Below are 18,009 nucleotides of genomic sequence, written 5' to 3'. Positions count from 1 at the left end.
TTAACCCACTCCAAGTATGGTTGTGATAAGATCAATTCCTCAAATCTCTCCAATGGATTATTGAATGAAAATGGCACTTGTAAAGAAAGAAATGTGCATGGCCCGGCCGGACGCTCAGATTGCCTACGGCCGCGGCGCTTGCAGACATGGTCACTGATGCTCATTCTCTTGTGCAAATTAAACATACTTCAGTTGGATATATCTGTGGAAACAACGACCGTGAATGACACGGTTTGCATCTGCATCTACATCTCGGTCAAAGCAGCCTATCAACATAGCTTGAACGTGGCAAGAATAATCACACGCTAACAAGAACAAGTCTGAGGGGGGACCTGAACAGGATGCTTCTATGAATTTATCATATCAAGTTGCTAGTAGACGACTCTTATTTGTCTGCGGCACCATACAATTTGGTCGCAAAATAGCAAACTAAAACATCACATGATTTCTACCCCTGTATAGAGATCAAAGAGCCATTTGAGTTGAGGGCACATCCAATCTCAGTCTCTCATCCAGGAAGTGTTGCATCAGTTCAGGGCCAGCCAATACTTCTACTAGAGTAAATGACAGCGAAAGTGCACGTGAGATGAGATGACAAGTCAAGTTCCAGTAATACTCTAATAGAAACATGTACTCAATCCAGGTCCTAAGACGGCACATCAAAATTACACTGCCGACATCACCGTTTATTGGATCAAATCAGCATGACAAATAGAAGATGAAACCTTGGAAAATAATACAAACTGAACACGACTTTTTAGTTTGCGTGTCTGAAAAGAACTGTCACAAACTAAGGAGTGGAGAAAAGTGCAGGAGAGCCACTACAAGAAATATGTCAACTTATGACCACCACTATTGGTCACTGAAAGGTCACAAATTTCCATTTATGACCTTTTTGTGACCAAAAACATAAGGTCAAAAGCTGCGTGTCGTAAACTGACTATAGCGACCTTTCTTCTGGAATGGTCGCAAACGTTTATGACCAAAATAAGTCCACTGTGGCGTTTTGGTCACTAGCAACCTCCCCAGGCCACGTAGGCATCCAACGTGGCACAAGATTCAGCCCGGTCCAATTGGGTGTTTTACATGGGCCGAGCCCATTAATTCAACATTTTTAATGTATTTTTCCTATTAATTTTGGGTTGACTTCATGGGCCAAGCCCAACATTACAGCCTTTTTATTTCCAGGGCATGATCCTTTTTTAGACCATTTATTTTTTGGGTCGCATCTATTTCTCAATTGGGCCTCAGCCTTTTTACAGTCCATTTCCTTAAAATTTAGTTTTTTCCCTATGAATATTATTTGGAAAATGCCCATTTTAGATGCCAAATACTATTAGGCCCCACTTGTCAGGTTCTAATTAAAGACAAACCAGGTTTCAATTTCCACACAATTATTTCAGTCAGAACAGCAAAGAAATGAAAATTTTCAAACCACATGCCAATTTTGGCTAAGAGCACAATCTTTACATAATTCATTTCACCATCACCATTACATGTGATACAACATATAACTACTACAACTACACTCCTGACTTTTTCACTTTCACTTTTAGGCTGGAGCTTCTTAAGTGAGAGGAAACACCATTTCTCGATATGTTCATACACGCTGAACGAAGGCACCTACCAATAAATCAAAAGAGTTAGAAAAAAATAAAAAATATATAGAAAGCAGCTAGGGACTAAATCATGAAGCATCTCTACATATTCATTTTCAGAATGAGACATGTCATATGATTGGAATTTGGTACCAGAAATGACATCAAGAAATGCAAACAGATTTATGCACATAGTATCATGTTGTATCTCAGTTGTAAGAATACGAACAGATTCATGCACAAAAGCTTTTGATCAAGCAAACAGCTAATTTACTCAAGTATCAATGGCACGTATGCTGAAGAGCAACGGTATGAACAATAATATCATTAGTATTAGATCTGATGTGCATTTGTTTGTCAATTGCAATTACACAAAACAGGATATAATGTTTCCTTGGTGCAGAACATACATGTTTGGCAAGGACAGAACTGGTCGACTACGAAATAAATAGGGAAACACAAACAAAGATGGCCCAGTAGGATACGAAGCAACTGGGCATTTTAACTACTTAAAACCGGTTACGAGTTCGACAAGAAAAATATTAGCAGCGCCATTTCCTAATATAATCGGTGAACCACAATAGAGTGTAATTAATGGAGAGTGCTGGCTGTACTGAATGCAAAACATGCATGGTCTAATCGAAGATCCGCTGCAGCCACGACATCGATCAACCTTCATTCAGTTGAGAACAACCTTGTAAACTACTGAAATTAAAACATTCTGGAGCAGAAGCTTACTTGAAGGGCAAAGAACTCGGTGTTGAGGTTCTGGGAGTTCTACAGGATGTGCACCACTTGCAGCCACATCTCAGGGTTATTTTGCAGATCCCGCAGTATCAGATCAGCGGCACTCCTCTGAAACAACACAGCCCATTTTCAGTCAACATAAACCACAGCAGTAGTAACACAACAGCAACACTGCACACCCAGACCCATCTACGATAGCATGCAATCGGTTTCCAGGATGGAGAAGTAGAAACAATTGTTCAGAAAGGAAGCACATTTGACTGAAGTACCAATTTTCAGAGTTTGTATAGCATCATGAACAGGCAACTGTAAATCATATGTTACCACACTAGAATGCTATCTAGAAAGAAAGATAGAAGGTAGGCGCCTATCATTTTGCACATACACACACTACCAGAAACGAAACAAGCAGATTGGAAGGCTTGCTGCACATCCTGTGCAAGGGCATCACCGTAAACATAATTGTAGACAAACTAGGGTGGTGCTATTCTGTAGCAAACAAAATTATTGGATCCATACAAAGTAAAGTAATTAGGCAGCCTTGAGGAACCCTAATCCATGGCTGCTAGATCGAATGAAACAAGGAGGGGAGAGGGGACGGAGGGGAGTTGGGTGGCTGGACGACGGCGCCGTGGATTTCGAGGTCCAGGTGGAAGAAGCCCTTGACGGCAGCGGCTATGGTGGCTGGGTGCGCCCCTCCTGCTCCTCATCCTCGAGCAGGACAAGGCCGGCAACTACACTGTGAGGAGAAGGCCCTCCTCTCCTCTCCAGGCGTCGTCCTGGTCGCTTGCCGGCATGGCCAACCTGCATAGACGAGACAAGAAGGGGTCAGGGGAGAGAGAGAGAGAGAGAGAACAAGAGAGCAGAGGAAGAGGGGAGGCACGAGCATCATATCAGGTATTGCATAAGTACATGTTATCATATCAGGTATTGCATAAGGACATCTAGGGACATATATAAAGCATTAGATTAATATAAGTTCTTCCATTATCAGAAAAGACCATGAAACAGACATTCTGAAACCAACTAAAATCTAATATAATCAGAATACAAAGTAAATAGACTGTAAACTGAAGGAAATATTATAGTGTGGATAATGAATTTAGATAAAGGGGTGCATTGCATCTCAAATCACATTTCTGTTGGTATATACAAATTTAGAATGGATCATCGTATAAACAACCTAGAGATCTTTTATGCATCAAACAACATAACCATTAAACCAACATAATCTACCCAAACAAGGACAGTCTAACATCAGGTATTTCTACTTGTAATACGAGTGACGGATCAACAATAGCAGTCTAACATCAGTAAGTACAGTACTTGTTAAACAAACGATGCCCAGCAGGTACCCAGGTTTCGGGTAATCGAAGGCCTTTCGTTTGCAGTCCCCAGCTCAGGCAAAACATCAAGCGGGGACTTGACAGGCTCGTCGATGCAGTACTTCCCCAGCTGCACCACATCGGCCACCTCCTGATGGCCTTCCTCCAGAAGCAGCACTTCCCGGTCAGTTCCTTTCACCTGTCGACGGCAACATGCTAGCTTTGCTAAGAAATCATACAAAAAATTGAAGAAAACTATAACTGGGACCAACCAAATTTAGTGTGAAGGTAAAGGAACAACAGAACAAGCAACTCTATTAGCTTCATCAGTAGAACAACTTGAGTTACCATGGTCAAGTTAATGGAGAAACATGTTCCTTATGATTAAACTAACTATTAGAGTACATGCTCCGGATATAAATGGAAGCAGAAGAATGTATTGAGATGTTAATAGTCTCTGCGAGGTTTATGCAAGAAGGTATTTTTATACTACCACTTGCATGATTTATTTATTTGAAACAGTAGGAGAACTGCTATATTCACTGATTATAGAAAGCTCAAAATGGCAGTCGCACATAGCATGGAGTATTAGTAAGATTTACAGGATGGATATCTCCCATAGCATACACTCAAGATCTCAAACAAACAGATGGATATAGCATCACACATGCAGATGGAAGAAAAAGAGGCAAAGGATCAATCACAGGGCATCCATCATCCAACCAATGATTTGGTAGAATTCAACCAATGCACAGAAGCAAAGTTCCACAGTTGCTAGCTAGGTGTTTGCAAAGGAAAATGAATCGCGATTTCTTTTGTTATGAATCATTCAAATGAGGGGGGTTACTTCTTATCCTTTAATTTTAATGCATCAGCGAACCACAGAAATCACACTTAGGAACAACTAATGATCCATGCTGCCACAAATCTCCTAGTAGCGCGTAGTGGAACCCCTATAGTTATACCTGGATCTCTGTGAGTGCCTCGATGCGCTTCCTGACCTTGGGCTACGGACTCTCGAGCAAGTCAATGCGCCGCGCCGCCAATCCCTACGGCGTGTTCTGCACAACCACCGCTGCACCTTGCTGCTGCCCATCGCACGGTAATTCATCTCAATTTTGTGGTCTGCATAATGAACAAACAATCAAGCATCAGCATCTCTATACACAGCAAGCAACAATAATAAAAGCAACAAGGCCAAGCACGGGAAGGAGCCAACAGTAGCTGCCCAGGCCGGCCCCTTCAGCTGGGGTAGTGCACTAAATTCTGACCAGTACAACAGTAATTTTGCACAAGCATGTATGAATTGAACAGACATAGATTATAACTAAACCTTTGCCAATACAGCAGCACTTTTTCACAAAGATATATGAAGTAAACTGAACACACATAGATCCTAACTGAACTCTTGCCAGTACAACAACATTAAGTTCTGAAGATGAATAGTATAGACGATCTCTCTATTTCTTCACCAGTGCACATCAAGAGCATGGAACGGAGCTTACAATTGCGGATGCGGGTGGCCGGGTAACCGCACGAGGAGCAGGTGCTCTTCTGGAGGTGGAAGCTGCGACGGCCGTAGCAGATGCAGAGCGTGTGGGAGAGAGGGCCTCTCTGGGAGGGAGGGGAGGATCTTGGCGTAGCGGCGGGGGCCGGCTGGATCCAGTCGATGAGGTCGCAAGATCCGAGGCGGAGCTTCTGCTGGTGGCGTCCATGGCCTTGGCTAGAGCTGCTATTCATTCCCTGTGAGACACAGAGGCCGCAAGGTGACGAAGAGGGAAGGGAAAGGCAGAGGAGGAGGAGGAGGAGGAGGAGGGGATGGGGACAAGACGAACCTCGCCAAGGACGTCGGGGAAGAGACGGCATCCGCGACGGCGGCTAGGGTTAGCCGCGTGCTGGTGGGTGGGTCACGCCAGGAGCACCAAATCCGGTCGATGGAGATGGTGCAGTGGCTAGAGGAGAGCCCGGTGGAACTGCTCGATCTAGATGGGGAGACGGTGCAGCGGGCAGAGGAGTTGCTCGATCCAGATGGGCGGCTGCGTCCCGGATCTCACGGGAGGAGGGGCTATGCGCCGCCCTGATCCTGGATCCGGCAGCCTCTAGCCTCGCCGTCGCCATCGCCGGTGGCTCCTCTGGCTGGCGCCATGGGTGGTGGATCGGGGAGAGGGAGGTGGAGGTGGCGGCAGCAGGGAGGAACGGAGCTCTAGGGTTCGGGCAAGAGGGAGATAGGCTGGATGAATGGATCGATGGATGGATGCTTTCTGCGGTGGGCTGGATGAATTGATCGATGGATGGATGTTTGCCACGTCACAGATCCATGCCACACCAGATTCCACCAATCATCATTCAGCTTGTGTAATTTTGTTTTTTCTTTTGTTTTTTTTATATTTTGTACCCTCTTATTCTAGGTAAACATTCAACATATTGCCCGCTTATATTTTTTTAAAATGACCCAATATTTTGCACAAGTGTGTATCTTGGGACGACAAACAATGTTGATTTTAGGGGTTTTCGTTTTCTTTGCACAAAAAATCATTTTTTAATTTTTGGAGTGCCAATAATCGGGTTTTTTCTGAAGGATCTACCATATATTAGTTGCAAAATTAGACCAAATAATTTTTTCTAAAATACTATGCCATATTTAATGCATAATTGACCAAATGATTGGGTGTCAAAAGATTCGAGCAACCTCTCGTGAAAAAGACAAATTTCCGCTGATTCAGCTGGAAGCGGGTCAAATTTGAACTACAGCTGCCTCATAGTTTGCTATTTATTTTTTCCAAAAATCATTTTTAGGTACATAAGTACCTATTTAATCAAAGAAACACCAAAAAAATTCCAAGATTCAACCACTAGCTAGGAACGGTCAAGCCCGCCGTTTTGACCGCATTTTGAAACGGGCATAAAAAATTAAAAAAAAATCAAAAAATTGGAAAACCTTCGCATTGTGTCATTATATGTGACCAAGTTTCTAGGAAAAATAATAAACTTGTAATACGGAAATTATTTTAGAAAAGTGTTCTCATAAATGAGCTATCATGTGTGAAGATTCATGGATTTCAACCCAAACGCTCAAACTCATGGTCATATTCATGGCATAGTTTGTTCAAATGATCTCATATTGTGCACAAGGGTGCATCTTGGAATTCCAAACAATGTTGCCAAAGGGAGTTTTCATTTTCTTTGCACGGAAAATTCATTTTCCATTTTTTGAGTGCCCGAAATGAGGTTTTTTTGTGAAGGACCTACCATATATTTGTTGCAAAATTGTACCAAATCATTTTTCTAAAATATTAGGACATATTTAATGCACAATTGACAAAATGGTTGGGTGTCAAAAGTTTTGATCCACCTTTGGTGAAAAAGACAAATTCCCGCCGATTCAGTTGGAAGCGGGTCAAATTTGAACTGCAGCTGCCTCATAGTTTGCTATTTATTTTTTCCAAAAATCATTTCTAGGTACATAAGTGTCTATTTAATCAGAGAAACATCAAAAAAGATCGAAGATTCAACCACTAGCTAGGAATGGTCATTCCCGCCGTTTTGACCGCATTTTGAAACGGGCATAAAAAATTCAAAAAAAATCAAAGAATTGGGAAACCTTCGCATTGTGTCATTATATGTGGCCAAGTTCCCAGGAAAAATAATAAACTTGTAATACGGCAATTCTTTTAAAAAAGTGTTCTCAGAAACGAGCTATCACGTGTGGAGATCAATGGCTTTCAAGCCAAATGATCAATCTTATGGCCACATTCATGGCATAGTTTGTTTAAATGATCTCATATTGTGCACAAGGGTGCATATTGGAATGGCAAACAATGTTGCCTAAGGAAGTTTTCATTTACTTCGGACGAAAAAACCATTTTCCATTTTCCGAGTGCCCAAAAGGAGGTTTTTTTTGTGAAGGACCTCCCAAATATTTGTTGCAAAATTGGACCAAATCATTTTTCTAAAATACTAGGCCATATTTAATGCACAATTAACAAAATGGTTGGTTGTAAAAAGTTTTTATCCACCTCTCGTGAAAAAGACAAATTCCCGCTGATTCAGTTGGAAGCGGGTCAAATTTGAACTGTAGCTACCTCGTAGTTTGCTCTTTATTTTTTCCAAAAATCATTTACAGGTACATAAGTATCTATTTAATCAGATAAACACCAAAAAAATTCCAAGATTCAACCGCTACCTAGGAACGGTCAAGCCCGTCTTTTTGACCACATTTTGAAACGGGCATAAAAAATTCAAAAAAAATCAAAAAATTGGAAAACCTTCGCATTGTCTCATTATATGTGATTAAGTTTTCGGGAAAAATAATAAACTTGTAATACGATAATTATTTTTAAAAAGTGTTCTCAGAAACGAGCTATCATGTCTGAAGGTCAATGTCTTTCAAGCCAAATGATCAATCTTATGCCCGCATTCATGGCATAGTTTGTTCAAATGATCTCATATTGTGCACAAGGGTGCATATTGTAATGACAAACGATGTTGCCTATGGAAGTTTTCATTTTCTTTGGACGAAAAAACCATTTTCCATTTTTCGAGTGCCCAAAAGGAGGTTTTTTTGTGAAGGAACTACCAAATAATTGTTGCAAAATTGGACCGAATCATTTTTATAAAATACTAGGCCATATTTAATGCACAATTGACAAAATGGTTGGGTGTAAAACTTTTTGATCCACCTCTCGTGAAAAAGACAAATTTCCGCCGATTCAGCTGGAAGCGGGTCAAATTTGAACTGCAGCTGCCTCATAGTTTGCTATTTATTTTTTCCAAAAATCATTTCTAGTTACATAAGGACCTATTTAATCATAAATACATGGTTTGGTGGCGATACGTCGAGGTTTGGGCGGTGGCCGAGGGCCCCAACTCTAGAGCGCGTAAACTCGCATGCCCGTCGCGTGGTCACCGCATGACCGTAATGTTGCCATGTGTTCCGGGCGGCTTATGCATGTCTAGTGGGTTGGGCACTCCCCAGGTTGGTGCTAGGAAGAAAATTACAACATAAAATTGGATGCTCAAACATGAATTAGCAGCCAAGTGTTTGATTATCGGTACGGGAAATGAACATGGCCAATGGGCGTGAGTTTTGGCTGAGGATGATCATCTACTAAGGAGAATGTCTTCACAAATTTTTAGCTCAAAAGGAGGATCCTAGGTGGTACTTGCTTTGCAAAGTACCACGCTGGACAAAAATATGAATGTTGAAGCTGGGCTCAAAATAATGAATGGATTGAGCTGAAATTTTGTGGAGGATGGTTATTTGGGCATAGGAAAGCATTGTAGAAAATTGATACCATTTGGACATGCCAAAGTAGTACTTCCTTCACAATGCTCTTCTATGGTCAGAAACTTGGGAAAACTAGTGAGAGAGACTGGATGAATGAAATGAGCTCAAAATTGGTGTAGGTAAGTTACTTAGGTATGGTCATGCGCTGGTCAATTTTCAGATCATTTGGGTAAGCCTAGCTAGTACTTACTTCACAAAGCTTCTCTCGAGGTAGAAACTTTGGAAATTTCCCGAGAAAGATTTACTAGGAAAATTGAGCTTAATATTATCATGTGGCAATGATTTGGGTATGGAAGAGTGCCCGAAAAGTTTGAGGGTAATAGGAGGGGTCTATATAACACTTGCTTTGCAACGTGCCAATTTGGCCATAAAATATAAATTGAACCTGGGCTCACATAGATGATTTGACTGAGCTGCAATTTGGAGGAGGGTGATAATTTGGGCATATGAAGAAACTGTATAAATTTCATGTCATTTAGAGATATAAAAAAGGTACTTTCTTCACAATGCTTCTAGGTGGACAAAAACTTTGGAAATTTGCCGAGAAAGATTTGCTAGGCAAATGGAGCTGAATTTTGTCATGTGGTAATGATTTGGATAGGAAAGAGTGCCCAAAAATTCATAGGGCACTCAAGAATATATAAATAGCACTTCCTTCATAAAGTGTTGTTGTGAACATAATAGGAAAATGAATATTGTTGAATTAGTTTTGAACTAGGCAAGGAAGGATTTTTAAATATTTGATGAAGATATGACCCAAAGAATTTATGAGATTTTTTTGGGAATTTTGGAAATGATAGAAATATAGGTTGCTTCACAACCTAGGGCAAAAATTGCCACATGGACATGACACATAGACAAAACTGATGAGATGGCGCCTAGTCATCACAACCCACCACAATCTACAAGGCTATGACCATCTATATTGGTCATTAACAACTAGAAATAAGTCAGCGGACTAGCACCGTTTGCTTTGTGACCATTTCGTGTAAGGAAATTACGACCTTTCTGACCAAAATGGTCGCAATGGTTTAGGGTTTGAAGCCCCCTGAACAACTTTTGACCAATTGGTCTAAAATGGTCATAAATTTATGACCAATTCTTCGAGGGTCACTAACAGAAGGTAATAAGTTTACATATTTCTTGTAGTGAGCAAGCAAACCAGTACGCAAGAACTAGTGGTTCATAAAGGGCAAAAATGCACGGGAGCACCCTACAAACTTAATGGTTGTTGAACTGACGGAAAATTAACTAGCCAGGCTGTTATGTCCGGCCTGTCATATTGTCATATGGAAGGCCCATCGGGCAATCTTAGCCCATAAGTTATTTTAGGTTAATTCGTGTGCAAGTTATCTAGGTTATAAATATAAGTTGTAAAACTCTTTTCAGATCAAGCAATAAGAAGAATATTATCTCCTATTGCCCGGCTCCCCGAGGAGCCGGAAACCCTAGCCGCCAACAGCCCTAACTGCCACCGCCCTTCTCCTAGCTCGCGACGACGCCCTGCCACCGGCGCGCCCGTTCCTCGCCACGTCCCCCTCCATCCTTTCCTTACCACCTACGCCCTAGACCTGGTAGAGTACTTGATTCTACCAATTTGGTATTCAGAGACACCAGGCCGATCATGTCGCTCCCTCCATCACCGCCGCCGCTGCCATCCTCCTCCGCCCCGCTCTCGCTGCCGCCGGCCACTTCCACGCCGAAGACGGCGATCACGTCCGGCACCACCACCACCACCGCGCCCACGCTCATCACCACCACAGCGGATCCGCCCCCGATCCTCTCGCCCGAGGAGGTGTCGAGCACCCTGCGGGAGCTTGTCCAGGCGGTCAGGGGCATTACCCTCTACCTCGCCAGGAACTAGCCCCCGCCACCGAGCGCCGCCACCACCGCCTACGGGCCGCCGCCGCTCCAGTGGGCCGCACCGGCCTTCCAGGCGCCCTACGGAGGGGCGCCCCAGCCGCCGCTGCTGCTGCCGCACTACTCGGCCGCGGGACAGCCTTGGCCAGCGTGGTCGGTCTCCACCGCGCCGCTGGGGGGCCCGACCCAGCAGTTTCTCCCGGCACCATCGTCGGCCCCCACGACGCAGGCACCGGTGCAACAGCTCCACCAGGCGCCACCACCATCGACAGCACCACCACCCGCGTCTAGGGCCACGGGTCGGCCCCTACACCAGGTGCAGTTTCCACCGTCACCTTCGCCGATCCCCGCATGGGCGACCGGCTCGTCTCCGGGCCCGGTATACTCCACGGCGCCGGAACACCCGACACCCTCCCTGCGGTTTGATCACCCCTCCAGCTTGGCGACGTACGCCCCGGCGCTTTTCGACCCGGCGTACGCGCTGCCGGCGACTGCGGCCGCCCTCGGGCACGGCGGGCCAACACCCCCTCACTTCGCCAAACTGGACTTCGCCACCTACGAGGGCACCTCTCGCCGTGACCGCGGCGCGCCTGTTTTGCCGGCTCACCCCAGCCGAGATACTCGAGCGTCACCGCCAAGGGTTGTGCTTCAACTGCGACGAACCCTACAAGCCCGGCCACGCCTGCCCGCGACTCTTCTACCTGGAGGTGGCAGACTACATTCTGGAGGACGCCATCGTCGCCGACCTGACCGCCCCAGATGTCGAGAAGGTGTTTGACGCTGGTTGATTACCTCGAGGAGTTCAACAAGCGCTTCCCCACCTTACAGCTCGAGGACGAGCTGTTTGTGCAAGCAGGGAGAAGTGTTATGTCCGGCCTGTCATATGGAAGGCCCATCGGGCAATCTCAGCCCACAAGTTATCTTAGATTAATTCGTGTGCAAGTTATCTAGGTTATAAATATAAGTTGTAAGACTCTTTTCAGATCAAGCAATAAGAAGAATATTATCTCCTATTGCCCGGCTCCCTGAGGAGCCGGAAACCCTAGCCACCAACAGCCCTAACCGCCGCCGCCCTTCTCCTAGCTCGCGACGGCGCCCTGCCGCCGGCGCGCCCGTTCCTCACCACGTCCCCCTCCATCCTTCCCTTACCACCTACGCCCTAGACCTGGTAGAGTACTTGATTCTACCACAGGCATACATCATAAGTACATAACTATTCCTTACTAAAGAAAGAAATAGAGAAGGAAGTTCATTATTAGCAGGATGCAGGAGGTGCCGCAAAAACTTGGTGGTTCTTGACTCCGACAGAAGTGATAGCAGCTTTCAGGCATAAGTGGGTACAACTACAATGAGAGCTTCATGTTGTTGCAGAAGACAAATCAAAACACCATGGCAAACGCAGTGTTCTTGAGTCTTGCCATCTCAATTGGCAAGAATGGAAGCATTCAACACAATATTCTAAATCTAACAGATGTACAACATGAACGCTCAGCATAAGCGACACTGGATCAACAATAGCACATGTATATTGCAAGAGAGCTCACTTGTGATCTTGCTGCTGTTGACGGTGGTTATATCCGCCTTGCTCTTTCGGATGGATAAGCTTCAAATCTTGCCTTTGGATAGATTGCCTTCACTCAATGTCATGCAAGTAGTTTTCTTCACTTCGCAAAAACATATGGGATCAATCATCATATCATGTATACGATAAGATTTTTCCACGCCTTCATCAACATTGATGTCAATTGGTTGAATCATGCTTCTATTTATGATCTCATTAAATAACTCTATCACCGAGCTCAAATAGGTTAACCTCTTAGTTCTCATGATAAACAAATCATTCAGCTATCCACTTACATATCTAGTGACCTTGCTTGATCTTCTAAACGCATGCTTAGATATAATAGCTAATCCTATAGATGACATGGTAGATCAAAACTAGTAGTAAAAGAAGCTTTGTTGGAAATATGCCCTAGAGGCAATAATAAAATGGTTATTATTATATTTCCTTGTTCATGATAATTGTCTATTGTTCATGCTATAATTGTGTTATCTGGAAATCGTAATATATGTGTGAATACATAGACCACAACACGTCCCTAGTGAGCCTCTAGTTGACTAGCTCGTTGATCAACAGATAGTCATGGTTTCCTGACTATGGACATTGGATGTCATTGATAACGGGATCACATCATTAGGAGAATGATGTGATGGACAAGACCCAATCCTAAGCATAGCACAAAGATCGTGTAGTTCGTTTGCTAGAGCTTTTCCAATGTCAAGTATCATTTCCTTAGACCATGAGATTGTGCAACTCCCGGATACCGTAGGAGTGCTTTGGGTATGCCAAACGTCACAACGTAACTGGGTGGCTATATATAAAGGTGCACTACGGGTATCTCCGAAAGTGTCTGTTGGGTTGGCACGAATCGAGACTGGGATTTGTCACTTCGTATGACGGAGAGGTATCTCTGGGCCCACTCGGTAATGCATCATCATAATGAGCTCAATGTGACCAAGTGTTTGGTCACGGGATCATGCATTACGGTACGAGTAAAGTGACTTGCCGGTAACGAGATTGAACGAGGTATTGGGATACCGACGATCGAGTCTCGGGCAAGTAACGTACCGATTGACAAAGGGAATTGTATACGGGATTGATTGAATCCTCGACATCGTGGTTCATCCGATGAGATCATCAAGGAGCATGTGGGAGCCAACATGGGTATCCAGATCCCGCTGTTGGTTATTGACCGGAGAGTCGTCTCGGTCATGTCTGCGTGTCTCCCGAACCCGTAGGGTCTACACACTTAAGGTTCAGTGACGCTAGGGTTGTAGAGATATTAGTATGCGGTAACCCGAAAGTTGTTAGGAGTCCCGGATGAGATCCCGGACGTCATGAGGAGTTCCGTAATGGTTCGGAGGTGAAGAATTGTATATAGGAAGTCTAGTTTCGGCCACCGGGAAAATTTCTGGGGTCACCGGTATTGTACCGGGACCACCGGAAGGGTCCCGGGGGTCTACCAGGTGGGGCCACCTATCCCGGAGGGCCCCATGGGCTAAAGTGGGAGGGGAACCAGCCCCTGGTGGGCTGGTGCACCCCCCTTGGGCCTCCCCCTGCGCCTAGGGTTGGAAACCCTAGGGGTGGGGGCGCCCCACTTGGCTTGGGGGGCAAGCCACCCCCTTGGCCGCCGCCCCCCCATCTAGATGAGATCTGGAGGGGCTGGCGCCCCCTGGACCCCTATATATAGTGGGGGAAGAGAGGGCAGCCGCACCCTAGCCCCTGGCGCCTCCCTCTCCCTCCCGTAACACCTCTCCCTCTCGCTGAGCTTGGCGAAGCCCTGCCGAGATCCCCGCTGCTTCCACCACCACGCCGTCGTGCTGCTGGATCTCCATCAACCTCTCCTTCCCCCTTGCTGGATCAAGAAGGAGGAGACTTCTTCCCCAACCGTACGTGTATTGAACGCGGAGGTGCTGTCCGTTCGGCACTTGGTCATCGGTGATTTGGATCACGACGAGTACGACTCCATCAACCCCGTTCTCTTGAACGCTTCCGCTCGCGATCTACAAGGGTATGTAGATGCACTCCTATCCCTCTCGTTGCTAGAATACTCCATAGATTGATCTTGGTGATGCGTAGAATTTTTTTAATTTCTGCTACGATCCCCAACAAGCTTGACTCTAGATTATCACTTTGAAATAATCTACAAGTCAAGAACTTTCTTTTACCATTTCTTTGCTACTTTCCATACCGTTGTTGTTTGTGTGGTTCCTATTATGTTCTATATCTAGTCTATCATAATTCATTTAAGACTAAAGATTATGTTGTTGTTCTATGATCTACCTTCACATCATTTATTATATGTAAGCATATATCCAGAAGATTACAAAATTAAGCGAGACCAGTTCATATGGAGATGGATAGCTGAAGATTGTGTATCATCTATCATGTAAACATGAAATTGACCCATTTGAGCTAGGAGAGTTCCTTGAATGAGCTCATAAACAAAAGCAGCATCCAACCTGCAGACAACACTATCAAGGCAGAAAAGTCTCATGGTGTCCATGATATGATGCTTGATCTAATATATTCGTTGCGTAGAGAAACACTCATGCCAATGTTTAATCTGAAAGAACATGGATGGTAGCAGCCAAATAACAAGATATTCTTCATTTCCTCCACAACAATTGTGATTCCCATGCCATGCGCAAGTACCTATGTATGTGAAGATTTTGAAACAAATTAGGTGGCAGGGAAGTAAACATGAGTATACTATTTATTCATAAAGAGAAGATAACAGTGAATAATGAGGTAGTTATCAAGACAGAAAAATGAGCAGGCCCTTGGGAAAAAAACATCTCATGCCAAGCAATGTAAATCTAGGGTGAATCACACAAACCATTTGCACTTAAGATGGTAACAGCTAAATAACATTATTCTCTTCATTTCTTCTGCACTAGCATCTGTTTTAGGTCCACAAACAGTGCGAACATTTCTTAAAGTGCGAACAGAGGGAGATTCACTCACGCTACTAGCCACTGCGACTAGCTGACTATAGTGAGATTCCCAGCAGATTCTTAAAGAAACTAACAGTAGCGGCAAAACTTAAACACTAGTTTGCAAAATCCGAAAAATCTATAGTGTGTGACAGCGTGAGCGGGATAGAAAACACGACCTCCCGCGAGTGAACCACGTCTCTAGCATCTGTAGTTCTTGAGATTTGTTGTGTAAATAGACAATACCGTTTCTATGAACTATAAGCCGACAAAAATACTTTTTAAAAAATTTAAATCGCGATTTTATTTTTGACAACAATCAAATATTTTTAAAACACAAGCATTTTCAAAATCTGTGAACAAATTGTTACAAACTCGAACATTTCGTGGAAACATGAATACATTTTGGATCTCAATTTCTATTTTAAAAAGGGGGACAAAACTGAACAAGAAATTTTTGAAAGTGCCTACAACTTTTCCAAAATGAGAACATTTTTTCAAAAACCGGAATTTTTTTGAAAAACGTGGACATTTTTTAGACGTTATGAAGTTTTTTTTAAATATGAACATTTTACGGATTTTGCCACACATTTTTTACATTTGCAAACATGATTTTTTGTATTTATGAATAAATGTTGCAAATGGGAACATATTTCGAATTTTCAAACAAATTTGAAAATCCAAACATTACTATTTTCGTATTTCTGAATATATTTTGAAAGAAGCGAATAATTTTTGAAATTATTAAATATTTTGCAATTTTTAACAAAATTTGAATAGAGGAACAATTTAGAAAAAACAAATAATCTTGAAAAATGGAACATTTTTAAATCACTGAACAGTTGTTTAAAAACTGAAAATAATATAGAAAATAAAAATAAAATGATAGAAATTTAAAAAGGATAGAAACAGAAAAAAGAAACAAAGAAAGAAAAAGAAAAAAAGTAACAGGAAAAAAAGGGAAAAACCAGAAATCACAAAAGAAAAAGAACATAGAAAGAAAAAAAATGGTTCAACGACCTTCTAGAAAGTTTCAAAAAACGAAAAACCTCATTTTGGAATCTCAAATACCGGGATCGCTGAAATGCTTAACGGGTCGATCCACCCAGAACGCTCGCCCAATCTCCCTTTGGCTCTGACAATTTACCGTGACGAGCGTTAAATAGGGTTTTCCCAAGAAAGTTGGCTTGTCTCCCTAACTTTTACCGCTGGAGCTATATCTCGCTTATACGGAGATATATCCTGCCGTCGTCCGAAATCTTTTTCCCACGTGTAGCCATGGGCCCATCCTAGTTTTATCGATAGTTTTTGTTCAATCTGCTTTAATCAAGATGATCGATGGTGGTTGCGCCTACTCTGGCTTCTTTGATTTCTTTCTTTTTTTACTCCGTTTTTATTTTGTTTATTTAAAAAAAATTGCTTTTCCAATTTTTTTATTTTCTTGGTTCTCATGTTTTTTGGTTTCTTTGTTTTTTCTTCATTTTTTGTTTCTTTTCTCGGTTTTCTATGGACTTTTGTTTCCTTTTATTTTTGCATGGGTTTTTCTTCAGTTTTCTTGTTTTTTTACTTCAGTTTTCTTTTGTTTCTTCCCCGGTTTTTCTTTTTCTTTGTTATACTTCTATTTTCTTTGGTTCTTTAATAGGTTTTCTTTGTTTTCTTTATGTTTATTTGTTGGCTTTTGTCATTTTTCGTTTTTCATCAACACATATCTAATGAAACATGAAATGTTTTTTTCCTACGCGTTGCACATTTCTCAAATACATGATGTACATTTTCCCCCTAAAAACATGTTATGAACACTTGTTTGAATACATGGTTAACATTCTTTCAATTAGACATTGAATATTTTTTCTACGGTAATATACATTTTTAAAACTGCACGAGCATGTTTTATATACATGATTAACTTTTTTCAAACATATATTTTTTGTCTACTTTTTCATAGACATTTGTATATTTATTATATACAGTACGAACATCTTTTTATACACGTTTAACATTTTCTGAATATATGATTAAAAAATTTCAAAACTTATATTTTTCTATGTCTATATTTTTCATAAATATTGTACTTTTTTATACATCCGTAATTTTTTAATACACGTTTAACATTTTCCAAATACATGGTTAGCACTTTTCAAAACTTAAATTTTTTTCTCTACCATTTTGATACACATTGTAAAAAATATATAACAGGATCATTTTTCATATACATGTTTAAGATTTTTGAAATACATGACTAACATTTTGCATATATATATGTCTTGATGTGTACTTTTCATACATATTGTATACTTTTCGTATATACTAGGAACAGTTTTCATACACATTGTATTTTTTGTATATATGACAAACATTTTTTCCTATACACATTTAACATTTTTCTAATGCTTGATCAACATTTTTTAAATACTTGATTAACATTTCTTATGTAAAGGTTTTTTGTAATATTTTAGAATATTCGAAAGTATAAACAAAAGTAATAAAAAGAAAGCATCATAGGCAGCTCTGTCGAGTGCCGATCTACATGCTACAGAATAGCAGAGCACCTGATGTAATTCGGCCTTTGCCTTGATCAGGAGGCGTTGACCTACCAGCGCTTCCTAAGAAGACAGTAAGCAAACAGCAGAGGACCTGACCAAAATTCTGGAACGTGTGGTGACAAATCAAAATACCTCACAACAACGCCAGGAAC

Source organism: Triticum dicoccoides, chromosome 3A, assembly GCF_002162155.2.
Source record: "Triticum dicoccoides isolate Atlit2015 ecotype Zavitan chromosome 3A, WEW_v2.0, whole genome shotgun sequence".
NCBI classification, from domain to species: domain Eukaryota; kingdom Viridiplantae; phylum Streptophyta; class Magnoliopsida; order Poales; family Poaceae; genus Triticum; species Triticum dicoccoides.
This window is presented reverse-complemented; position numbering follows the sequence as displayed.